The sequence below is a fragment of the Neoarius graeffei genome, chromosome 19 (assembly GCF_027579695.1).
Source record: "Neoarius graeffei isolate fNeoGra1 chromosome 19, fNeoGra1.pri, whole genome shotgun sequence".
NCBI classification, from domain to species: domain Eukaryota; kingdom Metazoa; phylum Chordata; class Actinopteri; order Siluriformes; family Ariidae; genus Neoarius; species Neoarius graeffei.
Window position 1 is genome coordinate 63,249,184 of NC_083587.1, and position 18,234 is coordinate 63,267,417.

An 18,234-nucleotide genomic window follows, 5' to 3' on the forward strand; every position below is an offset into this window, starting at 1 on the left:
AAGGACTAAGCTCTGCACAATGGGAGATTGGGCTTTTTGCTCTGCTGCCCCCCATCTTTGGAATGCCCTCCCAGACCATCTGAGGGCACCACAAACTATTAATGCTTTTAAATGTGGCCTGAAAACCCACCTTTTTAAAAAAGCTTATGATTGTTGATTTTTATGTTGAATTTACTCTGTAGCACTTTGAGATTGTTTTTATGAAAAGTGCATTATAAATAAAATTTATTATTATTATTATTATTATTATTATTATTATTATTATTACCAGGCTCATATACTCTTCCTCTCTGTCATCACTGATACACCCAACGATGGCTGTGACATCAGCGAACTTCTGAATGTGACACAGCTCCGAGTTGTAGCAGAAGTCCGCGGTGTACAGGGTGAAGAGAAGAGGGGCCAGCACCATGCCCTGGGGTGCTCCGGTGCTGCTCCGGTGCTGCTAATCACAGTGTCAGACATGATGTCCTTCAGCCTGACGTACTGTGGCCTGTCAGTGAGGTAGCTGGAGATCCAGGTGACCAGGCAGGGGTCCACTCGCATCCTGTTCAGTTCGTCCTGAAGCAAAAGGGTCTGGATAGTGTTGAAGGCACTCGAGAAGTCCAAGAAGAGGATCCTCACTGTGCCATTTCCCTTATCCAGATGCGAGTGGGCTCCGTGTAGCAGGTAGAGGATGGTGTCTTCCACACCAGCACCGGCCCGGTATGCAAACTGCAGACAGTCCTGGGCATGTTGTACCTGGGGTCTGAGGAGGCTGAGGAAGAGCTGCTCCAATGTCTTCATTAGATGTGAAGTGAGTGCCATCGGTCAGAAGTCGTTCAGCTTGCTGGGCTGATTCTTTTTGGGAACTGGAACGATACATGATGTCTTGCTGAACAGAGTGCCAAGAGAAAAGCAGTCTTAAGGGACAAAGATCGCAAATCTGTGTCTGAAATAGGCTCATACGGACCTTCAGTGAGCGATGTTAAGACTGTGGGCAGATCCCAGCTCGGCGCCTGCAAGGTGCGACCTGGACGCAACCGGCAGGCTCCCTTCAAGAACTGGCCAATCAGAGGATGCCTACCCAGGGGTCTGTTGTCTGCGGCCTGGTGAAAGGCTGAAATGGCCGAAGCATTGACCTTTATTATACTGACTCCCTTGCCTTGATCCAAATGGGACTGCAAGAAGCGTAAAACATGTGGCACAGGGCAAGCTGCTGGCTCAAGACCCATGCCGGCACACCAATCTGAAAAGATCCTCCATCTGAGTGCATAGCAAGCTCTAGCAGATGGAGCCCTGGCGTTATTGAGTGTCTCTTGAACAGACTCATCTAGCCGCTCAGTGATGGACTCTGCAGGGGCCAAACCCATAGACGTAGGGCACCTGGGTTCGGATACTAGATCTGCCTGTCCACCTGTGACAGAAGATCCACTCTGCATGGTAACTGTCATGGCTGCCCCGTGAGGGAGTACCATTCCGGGCAGTGTGTTGTCTCTGCTGATGCAAAGAGATCCACTTGTGCAACACCGTACCGCATCCAGATCTGGCTGATGACATCCGTGTTCAGTCTCCATTCTCCTGGGAGTGGCCCCATCCTGGAGAGAATGTCGGCCGCTCTGTTCTCCATACTCGGGATGTGCACTGCCCTCCGTGAAGAGAGTTGTGGCCATGCCCATGTCAGCAACTCCTCCGCCACCTGAAGGCACTGCCGGGACCTCATGCCCCCTTGGTGATTCACATGATACACCGCTGAAGTGCTGTCTGTTCTCACAAGAACATGTTAGTATTGCAACACCGGCAGGAATCTTTGAAGCGCGAGATGGATGACCTTCAGTTCGAGGATGTTTATGCACTCCAACTTCCATGGGAGTTTGCATCCAAGGACGTAGAGCTTGGATGCAAGCCTGAGACACACACAGCCTCACCTGCCTGTCGTCTTTTGGATGGAGATGGAAAGCATTGAACCAGCACTGCAGGGGGCGTGCCCTCAGCAGGCCAAGAGGAATTACTTCTGCTGCCGCAGCCATCAAACCCACCAGCTTCTGGACTCTGTGAGCTGTAACAAGACTGCCCAAGCAGAAATACTTCAGCATTTCGATCAAGCTATCCACTCTCCGTGGAGTGAAAGATGCAGTCATGCCGACTGAGTCGAGGAAGATGCCAAGGAATTCCACCTGTTGGCGGGGTTGCAGGTTGCTCTTCTTGTGGTTGACAGTGAAGCCCAAGTATTAGATGTGGGCCAGAACTGTGTCTGTGTTGTGCACTACCTGCTCTCGGGAGGGGGCGCAGATGAGCCAATCGTCCAGGTAGGGTAGGATTTTCAGATCTCGAGCCTGGAGGAGGGACAGCACGGCTGACACCACACGAGTAAAAACCCTTGGGGCCAGGGAAAGGCCAAAAGGAAGGACCTGGAACTGGAACACCCTGCCCTGGAAGGCAAAGCGCAGGAAGGGCCTGTGTTCTGGGCAGATTGGGACGTGGAAATACACGTCCTTTAGATCCAGAGATGTGAACCACTCCCCCTGCCAGATGGACGGCATCACCACTCTTGTGTGAACCATCTTGAAAGGCAGCACCTTGAGATATCGGTTCAAGGGCCTGAGGTCGAGAACAGGCCAATGACCACCATCTTTTTTGGGAACAATAAAATACTTGGAGTAGAACCCAGTGAGCTGTGTGCTGGGCGGTACTTCTGAGATGGCCCCTTTTAGAAGTAACTCTTGAAACTGCTTGATGAGTACAGACATCAAAGCCGGGTCTTTTACGGATGCTACCCTGACCCCTGAAAACGTAGGGGATCACCGTCGAAATTGCAATAGGTAGCTGCGAGCCACCATAGCCATGACCCAAGGGTCTGGCGCAATCCACTCCCAGGAGGTCCGTGACAGCTGGGAAGGACAATCGACAGGTGACCCAAGACTCCTATGCAGGACTGCTGCCACACCCTGCACCCCTGCCTGTGCCCCGCTGCAGTCCTCTTCTTCCCCTGAGTTGGGGATTTGGGGCCGTACTTCAGTCAGGTGCATGAAATTGCCAGTCCTGTGGGGCCACCGGGTCATTGCCCACCGGCGGAGGCTGTGTGGGCTGCCGCAGCCTATACCTATCCATAGGCGCCCAGCTGGCAGTTGAAGCCGACTTACTGTACATACGCTGGACAGCTTCCCTAGATGCCACAGTGCGCTCAGTGTGATCAAGCACCTCCTGGGATCCTGGGTGAAAGATGTGCCCAGGTGCCACGGGGAGGCTCAGCAGCTCCTGCTTGATGGCTTCTGGCAGGAAGGTTTGCACCAGCCAAACCTGTCTGCAGCACAGCACCGCAGAGGCCATAGCATAGAGACCAGGGAGCTGACGGGCCTCTTTCGTCCCCGTGGAGCTGTCAGCCGGCTCTGCAGAGCCAGAATGCAGGTCTCCCCCGAGGCTGTCCCTACCTGTTGTGTTGTCCGTCGCTGTGTGGGGAGCGTAGAGGGATAGCATATCCACATCGCCCTGCCCATCCTCCTCACCATAGCTCTCAGGCCTGGATGAGAGGGTACCCCCCTGGCCCGGGGGCAGGGAAGTAGATGACGAGCCCTGGTGACCTTCCAGCCTGTCCATCCTCTGTGACAGAGCCTGGAGAATCAAGAGGATCTGGAGCGACTCTGCATTACCACTCTCCATCACCGTAGCTGAGGCAGGGCGCTTAGCAGGTCTGGGTGCCTCTCTTTGGGCAGGCCTGTTGGGGGACTCCCACTGCCGGTCACGTGAATGCTTGCGTTTGTGCTTATGCCCATGCTTACTGGAGAGGGATGGCTGGTCAGGGGAGCATCGCCTCTCTCTCCGGCTCTCGCACACATGGCCACCCACCTGGCTGGCCTGGTGCTGTCTTTCCCCCCTGGAGAGGTCGCAGGCCATGTTGCAGGGGTTGTCCACATACTCCAGCACGTGGGCAGCTCCAAGGCACATTGGACACTCCCTGTGCCCATCTCTGGAACTCATTGAGGCCCTGCAAATCCTGCAGTAGTGGGAAGCCATCATAGCCACACAGAGGCCTAGGCTGTCTGAAGTCTGGAGTCCTCCTCGAGTAGTCCACCAAGGTATTAATGTGGCCCGCACCAGCGCATGAATGCACTTAGCAGGCGCACACTAGCCCCACCAGCTGCGAACAGGGGTATAGGGCATGGCAGAGGAGGGCATCACAGAGGAGCACTGTCGCAGTCTGCACCTGAGGGAAATAGGAAACGCACAGCACACAGTATTATGATGGCTGGCACCAGCGCATGAATGCACTTATCGGGTGCACACTAGCCCCACCGGCTGCAAACAGTGGTATAGGGTATGCCACAGGATCACGATGGTGGCCCACACCAGCGCACGAATGCACTTAGCGGGCACACACTAGCCCCACCAGCTACGAACAGGGGTATAGGGCGTGGCAGAGGAGCACTGTCGCATCCTGCACCTGAATGCACCTGATGGAAACAGGAAAAAACACAGCACACAGTATTATGATGGCCCGCACCAGCGCACGAATGCACTTAGCAGGTGCACACTAGCCCCACCAGCTGCAGACAGGGGTATAGGGTGGCATGGGAATACTGCTGAGGCCTGCACAGCGTGCAAATGCACCTAGCAGGCTACACCAGTGAACAACAACAACAAAAAAAGGCACAACACAATAGCAGGTGCACACCAAAACACAGTATGAAACTCAAATAACAAATCCACTTACCGTGGCGATATAGGACAATTCAAAACAAATATAGCACTAGGTGGCCTGTAATTAGTCTGGCTAACGCGACTTCAAAGCTCTGCGAGCATTTGGTCTGGCAAAGATATTAAGCCCAACCGTTTCCCAAAGGCGTGGTTGACCCGCCTCCCTGAAATGCCTCAGTTTGCTACTGGTCAAAGCCAGAAAAGGCTGTGACGAAGCTTAAACCAATCACATCACTCTTTCCTCTGACGTATGTGACACGACGGAAACTGCTTGAGTAACAGGAAGAAGATAAATACCTCCAGGGCTGCTCTTTGCTCCGTTTTCAATGAGAACTTCCCGTTGAATGCTTTCAATACAGCATCTACCGCTGTGTCAAAGGCTTGCCGCTGCTCCATGTTCGTAATGTTTCTAGTGAATGAAGCGCTTCCGGCATAGATTGTGTAAACAATCTATGGCTTCCGGTCGCAGTTCTACTATGTCACTGCCTTGAACACGCCTCTACCCAGGGCCATTGGAGATGCTCAAAGTTGATTGGCTCCCGATTTTTTGGGAGCTTGGAAGAGCTGGAGATAGCTTGCCTTGCCAGACTAAGCTTGCAACAGGCCCTCGTGTTGCGTCACACTTAGGATGGGCGGGCCCAGGCTAGCCTGTAACAGCAGTCTGACAGGCTCACACGATTTCCAGTTGTGACAACAGCAGTAAAAAAACATAAAACATAGGTATTATGGCGGCCCATACCAGCGCGTGAACGCACTTAGTGGGCTCGCACTAAGCCCATGGCTGCGAACAGCGGTATAGGCACACAGTGGTAACAAACTCAGATTACCCGGAAATCTAGCACATATAATGTCAACAAAAAGGATACCTGAAAAAACAAGCTTACAGCCTACCGGCAAATTAAGCTAAGCACATAGCTCAGAAATACACAAACCACAACAATCCTCGGGGACACAAGGCACCTGTACTGCGCAGGTAATGAATTAGTGGAATGTGAAGCAAAGAAATCAGGATTTCTTACCTTACGGGTCTCTTACTTACGGTCTCGTACGAGGCGATCAAGGTGAGAGACTGAACCGGGAGCAATCTCTGCTATTTATAACACAAGTCATTCTGCTTCCGGAGGTCATGGACATGACTTTGTTGACATATGGTCTCGGTGATAGGCAGAACGAAGGTAATCATTCCTTTTTTAGACCGTAGTGACGGTCAGAGTGAGGTCGAAACAAATATACATTGATCTTGCTCCTGAATTTACCCGTGATATGCACTTTAAAGTACAGGGATATGTATGATATGTTTGAATGCAAAGTGCTATCAATGAAGGTAGTTTACTTTATAATATTGTAAAAATTTGTGCTTGCCCATTTGATGAACTTGGACACACTTCTAGCTGTAAAGTCTCAGAACTTTTTTTTTTTTAAGTTCACCAAATATAAAGTGGCTGCATATTAACACATAGGAAAATGTTATTTTTGGAAAATACAGTAGTTTTCTGCATTGGCTGTGATTACTTCTGTTCACTTCAGGAATAAATAAAGTATGGAATTTGGAAAGGGTGGCCAAACGTTTTGAAAAAAAAATCTAGAAACGTATCCATCAGGATACCCCCAGAAATATCCCAAACTTGGTGTAGGTTCTTGACATACAACATCAACAATGTATAAAATGGGGAAACGCTTAAGTGGGTGAATAACTGTGCAAAGCACTGTTTTAAGTCCCTTATGAAGCCTGGGGTATATGTTGGTACATCCTGGAAATTTTTTTTTCCAGATTTAACATGCTTATTTAATTCTTCATAAGGCCTGCAGATGACACTAGGGTACTGCAGCAAATGCTAATTTGCATAGTGCTCTGTGGGGAGTATACCTGAATAGCTTGGAGTGAGCTACATGTCTTGAGACTTTTACAATGACCACATGATAATATGATTTAATCTCAATTAATCTATTGACTTTGCAAGCTAAAAGTCAATAAAATAAAACTCTGAAATTGTTGTTGTTGTTGAAATATTTATTTTAATGAAAACACTGAAACAGTATGGTTCATTATTCAAAATATGCAGCATTGCTATATAATAAGCAACACTTTTAGATTCATGCAGTGATATAAGATGCTGCATAAGCTTGTTAACATGAATAAATGATTGGAGTTTTAAGTGCTATTCCAATAAACAGGCAGAGAAACAATGCAAAAAGAGAAAAAGAATAGTGTTCCCATTGCTCATAATATAAATTGCACTGATGTTGTTGATCATTGACTCTATTATAAAGCAGCAGAAAGTAAGACAGCTGTAGTTTAACATCATTTTAGTGCATATGGCATCACTTATTCTCGCTACACTTATCCAGGGCTTCTTGCATCTTGGTCTGAATGTCGATGACCCTTGGGCCCCATTCTTTCTTGAACTCATCCTCATTATCCTCAGTGACTGCATAGTAGGCCATCAGTGCGATGAGGCCAATGTGGAAGAGGTAGGCCAGATGTGTGCATTTAGCCTCCATAATCGCCCTTCTCTTATCTGTCTTGTCATGCTCTAGGTAAGCTTTCAGTATTGGCCCCCCAAAAGGACCCTGCTCTTCCATGACGGCTCGATAGTACTCATTCAAATTCAGACGGCCTTGCTGCTTTCTATAGGTTTCCTTGAATGCATCTCTGTAAGACTCGCCTTCTTTTGGGTCCTCCCTGACTCCATCCACCATCACCTTGAAGGCTTGGTACTGTTGCTTGATGTTCTTTTCCAAGTCGCCATAGTTTTTTTCGATCTCAGAAATGACGATATGGTCAAGTAGCTGCTTGTTCTGCTTCGAGATGCTCTCCAACTTGTCGTGGATCTGCTCAAAGTCCTTGTCCAGCTTGTTGGCTTCATCTTTCACCAGGCCTTCCCTCACTACACCAACCAGTGTGGTGACGATACCAAACAGAGGGTTGATGGTGGAGGCGAAGGAGGACACTTTCTCCAAGCAGCCCAGCACTATGGCTGCAGTGTTTGATTTGCTTCTTGTCTGTCATTGATGCAGAGGGGGTCACTGTTTTTTTAATTTTTTTAATCTTGCAAGCCTTTGGTCAAGTAGGATTCTGAAAAAAAGAAGGAAAAATGTATTAAATAACCAAACACAAACTGCAACAACTGGTTTCTTCCTTATCAGTTACACAAAAGACCTCCAGTCATATCCATCTTATTCCTGGGAAGGCTACTGGAGAAATTGTAACTGCAGGATGTAGTTTATAGCTGACATTGCACAAAGAGTTTCAAGGTGGTTTCTTGAATCCTTATGGTTTACTTTTGCACTTTTTTTGAGTAGTTTTTAACATATGTTGCAGAATCACTAGCATAAATATCGACAGTGCAGTGGGACCCAGTGGCTGTCAGGGGCCCATGTCGGAAATCAGTTGCCATGTGTTCATGTGTACTGTTGTTGTGTTCATTATCCAGGGTATCCAAGGTGTGTCCATGACTACTGAAGACCTGCGCTGCTGAACTGGGTGAACCACTCCAATGCATCTTCAACCTCAGCCTGCAGCTGGGGAGAGTGCCAACCCTCTGGAAGACATCATGTATTGTTCTAGTTCCTAAAAAGAATCGGCCCAGTGAGCTGAATGACTTCCGACCGGTGGCACTCACTTCACATCTGATGAAGATGTTGGAGCAGCTCTTCCTCAGCCTCCTCAGACCCCAGGTACAACATGCCCAGGACTGTCTGCAGTTTGCATACTGGGCAGGTCCTGATGTGGAAGACGCCATCCTCTACCTGCTACACTGAGCCCACTCACATCTGGATAAGGGAAATGGCGCAGTGAGGATCCTCTTCTTGGACTTCTCAAGTGCTTTCAACACCATCCAGCCCCTATTGCTTCAGGACAAACTGAACAGGATGCAAGTGGACCCCTGCCTGTTCACCTGGATCTCCAGCTACCTCACTGACAGGCCGCAGTATGTCAGGCTGAAGGACATCATGTCTGACACTGTAATTAGCAGCACTGGAGCACCCCAGGGCATGGTGCTGGCCCCTCTTCTCTTCACCCTGTACACCGCGGACTTCTGCTACAACTCGGAGCTGTGTCACATTCAGAAGTTTGCTGATGACACAGCCATCGTTGGATGTATCAGTGATGACAGAGGGGAGGAGTATAGGAGCCTGGTGAGGGACTTTGCTGTGTGGTGCAACAGGAACCATCTGCAGCTCAACACCTCGAAGACCAAGGAGCTGGTCATTGACTTTGGGAGGTCCAGACCAAGGTCATGACCAGTTCTGATTGAGGGAGTCGAGGTGGAGGCTGTGGATTCCTACAAGTACCTCGGGCTGTGGCTGGACAGCAAGCTGGACTGAACTTGCAACACCAATCACTTATATAGGAAGGGACAGAGCAGGCTATACTTCCTTAGGAGGCTGCGGTCCTTTAACATCTGCAGGAAACTCCTGTGGATGTTCTATCAGTCTGTGGTCACCAGTGTCATGTTTTACACCATGGTGTGCTGGGGGGGCAGCACATCCAAGAAGGACACATACAGGCTGGACAAACTGATAAGGTGGGCTGGCTCTGTGGTCGGCATGAAGCTGGACTCTCTGGTGATGGTGGCAGAGAAGAGGTCTATGGACAAACTATTGAACATCATGGACAATGCCAGTCACCCTCTGCACACTGTCATCAGCAACCAGTGGAGCCTGTTCAGTGACAGAGTGCTCCTTCCCAAGTGCAGTACGAATAGACTCAAAAACTCCTTTGTCCCTCATGCCATTAGATTGTACAACTCCTCTCTGGGGGGGAGGAGGGGTAACCCATGTTACCTAACAACCTGTGTTTTCTCTCCCTCTCTCTCTCTCCCCCCCTCCCCCAAATCTGTCCCTCTGAGTTACATGGAGTCAACAGGAAATCTTTTGGTGGAGATGGTCGAGACCTCGACTGGCTCTCGTAGCCTGCAGGGAATTGGCCGTCAGACATTCTGTCGCATGTCCCAGACCTGGTGAAATGTAACTGAATTGTCTTGGCCAGTCCTAAGGGTCCCATCTGCATCCCATCATTGCTGAGGAGTGTGCTCCCATCACCCAATCAAGCATCCAGCCAGAGCAGGTCATGATATTTTTTAACCATATTAACATGCCATTGTTGTGTATTATGCCTGATGTCAAGACTCTCGTCTCTGCTAGCCTACCACACAGACTTAATACTTGTGTCATTTTTAGGGCATACCTAACAACCTGTGTTTTCTCTCCCTCTCCCCCCCCCCCCCCCCCAAATCTGTCCCTCTGAGTTACATGTCGGTCCTGGGATCGAGATGCTGACCTCTTCTGCTCCTCAGACCTGCTTGATCCATCCTGGTGCCCTGTGTCTGGTTGGAGTCTCATTGCATCGCTCCTGTGGAGGATGGCCCCATGAGGACAGTTGAAAGTCACACCTGGAGGACGCTCTGGACTCTTACAGTAATGCTTTTATGGCTGAGGACTACAGTTGACTTGCTAACTTTAGGACTGCAGTTGTCATGAACAGTTTTGCACTCAAGTTTCCATCAGTGAAGAGTTACATCATCAATGAAACTGTCTTCATGTTAAAACTGTTAATATTACAGTCATGCAGTCTGGTTCCTCTCGAGGTTTCTTCGTCATGTCATCTGAGGGAGTTTTGCCACAGGCTTGCTCATTGGGGATACATTAGGGATAAAATTAGCTCATGTTTTAAGTCATTCAAATTCTGTAAAGCTGCTTTGCGACAATGTTTATTGTTAAAAGCACTATACAAATGACTTGACTTGACTAACAGGAGGACAGAGGATGGGAAGAAGCAGTAGCCTAGCCTAACAATAAGCAATACCAGACAATGTGCAATATAATGTGCAATATAAAGTGCAATATCTCTCCTGCCGCCCCCCCTTCTCCCCCTTTTTAACATTTTTTTATTTTTTTATTTTTCCTCCTCCCCCCTCTCCCCCTTCCTCTCTTCCCCATATCTTATTCTTTTTATATTTGTATATGTAAATACTTAATTTATTTTAATTTATCTAGAAATTTTCCTCTATTTCTTTGTTTATCTGTAATGATGCTGCTGGAATCTTAATTTCCCTGAGGAAACCCTCCCAAAGGGATCAGTAAAGTTTTATCTAATCTAATCTAATCTAATCTAATCTAATCTAATCTAATCTAATCTAATCTAATCTAATCTAATCTAATCTATCTGAGTGTTTCAAGGACTCAAAATTAGCAGAAAGCCAATCCCAGTTGCAATCTCCCATAAGCAAAACTTCATGATCCTGAAACTCAGCTAATGTATCTGCTAGTACATTAACAGCTTCCTTAGAAGCGGATGGGGCCTTGTAACAGCCTACGACAGATAAATGAGATGTAGTGGACAAAGAGATATCTATTGATAAAAACTCAAAGAGCTTGGGTAGTGCAAAAGATTTTGTTACCCTGCAAGTAAACCTGGTTTTAACATAAATGGCAACACCACCGCCCTTGCTTAGTCGATCACTATGGAAAATCAATCATTTTAGCAAGGCTTTCTAGTTTTTTAAAGAGCATTATCAATAACCTCAGGTGTGCCATAACACTCATCTAACCTTTTCCAGACCATGTGTAGCACTGCACTGGGGTCGCGAACATGAATTGACCACAACCTTCTTACACAGACAGAACATTCTTTGCCTTGCTACTTGGTGAGTAGGTCGAGCTCTTCACTAGCTGTAAGGTCCAACCCTTGAATGACACCAACAAAGGCTGACCTCCAGGCTCTTAAATTCTCAGGATGGTCATCAAACCACACAAGACTTGCATTTACAAATTTGCAGCATGCCAGATATTTAGCAAAGTCCAACATACTGGAGCTTCTGGCTGCTGAAGTGATCTTCAGTGTACTCTTGCCTGGGGCCTCTCGCTCTCTCTGCCAGTGCTATATGTGAGAATTGGCCACCTGGTGAATTCTTACTCCATGCTCCAAATAAATTTTTAGGCAGCATATCACTAGAAAGTTGGGGTGTCCAATCCAATAGAGGGCTCAATGAATCATTTCCAAGGAATCATTAGCCAACAGCCGAAATCAGATTGGGTTACTGACATCTCATCTCATCTCATCTCATCTCATCTCATCTCATCTCATCTCATCATATCTAGCAATATCGGACAATGTGTAACATAATGTGCAATATAAAGTGCAATATCTCTCCTGCTGCCCCCCTTCCCCTCTTCCCCATATATTATTCTTTTTATATTTGTATATCTCATCTCATCTCATTATCTCTAGCCGCTTTATCCTGTTCTACAGGGTCGCAGGCAAGCTGGAGCCTATCCCAGCTGACTACGAGCGAAAGGCGGGGTACACCCTGGACAAGTCGCCAGGTCATCACAGGGCCGACACATGGACCCAGACAACCATTCACACTCACATTCACACCTACGGTCAATTTAGAGTCACCAGTTAACCTAACCTGCATGTCTTTGGACTGTGGGGGAAACCGGAGCACCCGGAGGAAACCCACGTGGACACGGGGCGAACATGCAAACTCCGCACAGAAAGGCCCTCGCTGGCCACGGGGCTCGAACCTGGACCTTCTTGCTGTGAGGCGACAGTGCTAATCACTACACCACCGTGCCGCCCCTCAATAAAGTTCTATCTAATCTAATCATACATCCTTATTCTCTGAATGATGGCAGCCATGCATTAAATCATTTTGTCATTTCTTTTGATATTCTTATTTTAAAAACAATCTAAGTCTAAGTTCCTTTAAACTGAGGACTGAGGCTATGTCCCACGCTAATGGCACTTCAGTCATGTGACATCTGTGGTCAGATGTAGTCCAAATACAAATACAGTGAAAGTCCAAACAAATCAGTATTGAAGTGAATACTATAAATGAAGATACATACAGGACACTTTTTCAATGGAATAAAAACATGTAATAACAAGAGTTGCCAGGCAAAACAAACCTCGCCTGGAAGCACTTATGATGAACATGAAGGAAGATATTGCAAAAAATGATTTTGGCCTTTTTGGTGACCTTGACATTGATTTTGACCTTGTGTGTGAACATACTTGGCCAATAAACATGGTTCTGATTCTGATTCTCTGCTGCTCTCAGCCAATCAGAACACACCATGCTGCTCTCACACCATACTGCTCTCAGCCAATCAGAACACACCGTACTGCTCTCACACCATACTGCACAATTGTTACACTCTTACATTCTTACAGCACGATGATATAGTGGATACTGCCTCTATATGAAGCAGTAGCCACAAAAACCTTGAGCTTGACCGGATGAACCCCCAAAATATTGGAGCATCTATTTGAGACCAATGCCCAGCTATCCTGAAAGTTTCATGAAGATTGGTGCAGCCATTTCCCGTAACAAACAAACGAACAAAGAAACCACACAGAAAAAATACCTTGAGCTCTGGTGGACAACTTGTGTGCTTAGGGTCATTGTCTTGCTGCATGACCCACCTTCTCTTGAGATTCAGTTCATGGCCAGATGTCCTGGCATTTTCCTTTAGAATTTGCTGGTATAATTCAGAATTCATTGTTCTGTCAATGATGGCAAGCCGTCCTGGCCCAGATGCAGCAAAACAGGCCCAAACCATGATACTACCACCAGCATGTGATAAGGTTCACAGATGGGATAAGGTTCTTATGCTGGAATGCAGGTTTTTTCTTTCTCCAAACAATGCTTCTCATTCAAACCAAAAAGTTCTATTTTGGTTTCATTCATCCACAAAACATTTTTCCAATAGCCTTCTGGCTTGTGCACGTGATCTTTAGCAAACTGCAGCTGAGCAGCAATGTTCCTTTTGGAGAGCAGTGGCTTTCTCCTTGCAACCCTGCCATGCACACCATTGTTGTTCAGTGTTCTCCTGATGGTGGACTCATGAACATTAACATCACCCAATGTGAGAGAAGCCTTCAGTTGCTTAGAAATTATCCAAGGGTCCTTTGTGACCTCGCTGACTATTACACGCCTTGCTCTTGGAGTGATCTTTTTTTGGTCGACCACTCCTGAGGAGGGTAACAATGGTCTTGAATTTCCTCCATTTGTACACAATCTGTCTGACTGTGGATTGGTGGAGTCCAAACTCTTTGGAGATGGTTTTGTAACCTTTTCCAGCCTGATGAGCATCAACAACACTTTTTCTGAGGTCCTCAGAAATATCCTTTGTTTGTGCCATGATACACTTCCACAAACGTGTTGTGAAGATCAGACTTTGATAGATCCCTGTTCTTTAAATAAAACAGGGTGCTTGCTCACACCTGATTGTCATCCCATTGCTTGAAAACACCTAACTCTAATTTCACCTTCAAATTAACTGCTAACCTAGAGGTTCACAAAATTTTGCCACTCAAAAATATGTAATATTGGATCATTTTCCTCAATAAATAAATTACCAAGTATGATATTTTTGTCTCATTTGTTTAACTGGGTTCTCTTTATCTACTTTTAGGACTTGTGTGAAAATCTGATGATGTTTTAGATTATATTTATGCAGAAATATAGAAAATTCTAAAAAGTTCACAAACTTTCGAGCACCACTCTACATACAGTACAGGACACTTTTTGAATAAAAACATGGAGTAACAAGTGTTGCCAGGCAAAACAAACCTCGCCTGTTAGGACTTATGATGAATATGAAGGAAGATATTGCAAAAAAAGATTTTGACCTTGAACTTGATTTTGACCTTGTGTGTGAACATACATGGCCAATAAACATGGTTCTGATTCTGATTCCCTGCTGCTCTCAGCCAATAAGAACACACCGTACTGCTATCAGCCAATCAGAACACACTGTACTGCTCTCACACCGTACTACACGATTGTTACACTTTTACTTTCTTACAGCATGATGACAAAGGGGATACTGCCTCTATATGAAGCAGTAGCCACAAAAACCTTGAGCTTGACCAGATGACCCCCAAAATGTTGGAGGTTCTATTTGAGACCAATGCCCATCTATCCTGAAAGTTTCATGAAAATTGCTCAGGCCATTTCCCATAACAAACAAACAAACAACCAAAGGAACCCCACCGAAAACAATACCTCACACCCTGGTGGACTATGTCCAGGGTGAGGTAAAAACCTTCCCTTCTTGTGGGTTTCATTCATTTGGTTCGATTGCAATGCAATATTGTTAGCATATCACTTATCCTACATGTATTACGTCACTCTACCCAATGGAGAATGAGCGTTGAATATGGTTTATGATATTGCATAGTTGTCAAGACAACATGATGTCACACATTTGAGACATAAAATTTCTGCACTAGCAATTGACAATTTCTAAACAACCATGGCCGTCCAGTTTGCTCCCCATGCAGACACGGGGAGAACACGCAAACATCACACAGAAAGGCCCCCATCGGCCGTGAGGCTCGAACCCAGAACCTTTTTGCTGTGAGGCAACACTGTTAACCACTACACCACCATCCTGTCCCTTACTGTATTTATAATCTGAAAATGATCATTATTGCTATTGTAGAGACTTTTTGTTATTTTTGTGTTTTTGTGGAAAACCTCTCTGTTTCTGAGGACACCTGGTACTGTCCCAAACCATTTCACAGAGCAGAGCAGTGTTTACAGGATGTTATGTATCTCTCAGAGTTCATAGGAGTTCTTGCAGGAAGGAGATGTATTTCATCCAAAGTGGAAGTGCCATGACAATAAAGTTGCATCTCATCTCATCTCATCTCATCTCATCTCATCTCATCTCATCTCATCTCATCTCATCTCATCTCATCTCATCTCATCTCATCTCATCTCATCTCATGAGGAGCAAGGCTATTATTACACGTCCAGACACGAAACCTCCAGCTCTTCAGCACACCTGGGCTTCCCTGGAACACCACAGAGGTCACCTCTGTACATTTCACCAACTAACTGTAAGTCTTGTTCTCCTCTCAGTCTTTGTTGATGTCTTTTATTTTGTGCTTCTTCGCTTTTCTTGTTCTTTTTATTTGCTCAGTTCCTTCAAATTTCGATTTCACACACAGGAATGAAAATGTATTAGACGTAGTTGGACACATTATGGATGTACATGCATCCTTACTCTCTGGATGATGGCAGCCATGCATTAAATCATTTTGTCATTTCTTTTGACAATCTAAGTTCCTTTGAACTGAGGACTGAGGCTATGTCCCACGCTAATGGCACTTCAGTCATGTGACATCTGCGGTCAGATGTAGTCCAAACAAATCAGTATTGAAGTGAATGCCATAAATGAATATACATACAGGACACTTTTTCAATGGAATAAAAACATAGAATAACAAGTGTTGCCAGGCAAAACCAACCTTGCCTGGTAGCACTTATGATGAATATGAAGGAAGATATCACAAAAAAAATGATTTTGGCCTTTTTGGTGATCTTGACCTTGATTTTGACCTTATGTGTGAACATACTTGGCCAATAAACATGGTTCTGATTCTGATTCTCTGCTGCTTTCAGCCAGTCAGAACACACCATGCTGCTCTCACACCATACTGCACCATTGTTACACTCTTCCATTCTTACAGCACGATGACATAGTACATACCGCCTCTATATGAAGCAGTAGCCACAAAAACCTTGAGCTTGACCCCCAAAATGTTGGAGGTTCTATTTGAGACCAATGCCCATCTATCCTGAAAATTTCATGAAGATTCGTCAGGCCATTTTACCATAATATCATTAACAACAAACAAACAAACCCCACTGACAACAATACATTGTGCCCTATGTGGACTCTGGTCCGGACAAGGTAAAAACATTCTAGCGGGTTTCATTCATTTGGTTCAATAGTAATGCAATATTGTTAGCAAATCGCTTATCCTATGTGTATTACATCACTCTACCCAGTGGAGAATGAGCGTTGAATATGGTTTACGATATTGGATAGTTGTCAAGGAAACATGATGTCACACATTGGAGACGTAAAACTTCTGCACTAGTGAGTGACAATTTCTAAACAAACATGGGTGTCCAGCTTGCTCCCCATGCAGACACAGGGAGAACACGCAAACTCTACACAGAAAGGCCCCCATCAGCTGTGGGGTTTGAACCCAGGACCTTTTTGCTGTGAGGCAACACTGTTAACCACTACACCACCATCCTGCCCCCAATTGTATTTATAATCTGAAAATGATCATTATTGCTGTTGTAGAGACTTTTTGTTCTTTTTGTGGTTTATGTGGAAAACCTCTCTGTTTCTCAGGACACCTGGTACCATCCCAAACCATTTCACAGAGCAGAGCAGTGTTTACAGAATGTTATGCATCTCTCAAAGATAGGAGTTCTTGCAGGAAGGAGATGGAGCTCATCCAAAGTGGGAGTGCCAAGAGGCACGAGGCTATGAATACACGTCCAGACACAAAACCTCCAGCTCTTCAGCACACCTGGGCTTCACTGGAACACCACAGAGGTCACCTCTGCACATTTCACCAACTACAGTTGTGCTTGAAATTTTGCGAACCCTTTAGAATTTTCTATATTTCTGCATAAATATGACCTAAAACATCATCAGATTTTCACACTAATCCTAAAAGTAGATGCCAATCATAGTAAAAGATTTTTTTAGTTTAAAATAATTATTTCTAACAAGGGATTTATTTTTCTCTGAATAAATTCATTTCAATTAAAGGTTGGATTTTTCTCATTTTTTCAGTGTGAGATGAAGTGACTTCACGAAAAGGTTGATTTTTTCTAACCCTTTTTACTAAACTTGGGGGGGGGGGAGAATAATCGTGGAGGAGGTCCTTGCACATAAACAGCTCATCTCAGATAAAAGGCAAACACTTATACATCAAGATATTAATCACCCCATGAATAATTCGTTTCTTTGGCTGAGTTTTTTATATTTATTTTTATAAACTACTTGTCTAAAAAAAATTTGTATTAAAAATTATAATTTTATAAATGTAATAATGATTACTAAATGTTCAGCTTGCTTAATAATTATGATCAGGTTATTATTTTTTTAAAGTTGTTGTACTGCGCTTGGCATAATAATACTGACAGCATGATCAGGAGTTATCAACAAATTTGTCGCATATTGTGAGCATTATGAGGTCATTTTCTAGCAAAATAAAAATGCTGACCTTAGCAAAACAGTTAGGAGAGTTATAATGATTTATGAATGTGGGCTGACATGACTAAAATAGTACTATTCCTCTTACTCTTGCAGTGTAATTTAATCAGAATGCTTTCTATGAGTAGGCGTGTCCTATATTTCAGGTTGCCAATAATAATCATCATCTTGGTTAATGTGCATCTTGTCAACTTAAGGATCAAAATAGTGTCAAACTCCGAGTCATCTTAAGGGAAATTACAGCAGTAGATAAAAATAGAGCCTTCCAAATACTCCAAACCCCTCCCACTCATGAATCATTTGTATAGCCACGCCCATTCTGCAGGTGCCTTCTAGCCTTCCACCTTCATAACTCATTCCAGTTTTAATACAGATGGTTCAGCTTTTTTTTTCTGCACAGACTGAGATAGGTTCATGAGCAGAGTGGAAATACAGCGCTTTTGGGAGTATGAGGCAGGTGGGTATGACCTCATTGTTTTCCATCAGCTATTAGATCATCCTTTCTCTTTCTTCCTACTC

The 18,234-nt window shown here is 45.4% G+C and overlaps 1 pseudogene; it reads right to left on the reverse strand.

The window, feature by feature from the left end:
- Nucleotides 1–6,996: 6,996 nt before the first annotated feature.
- The window catches only part of LOC132867644 (protein rapunzel-like), a 33,400-nt pseudogene continuing 22,162 nt past the window's right edge, over nt 6,997–18,234 (reverse strand).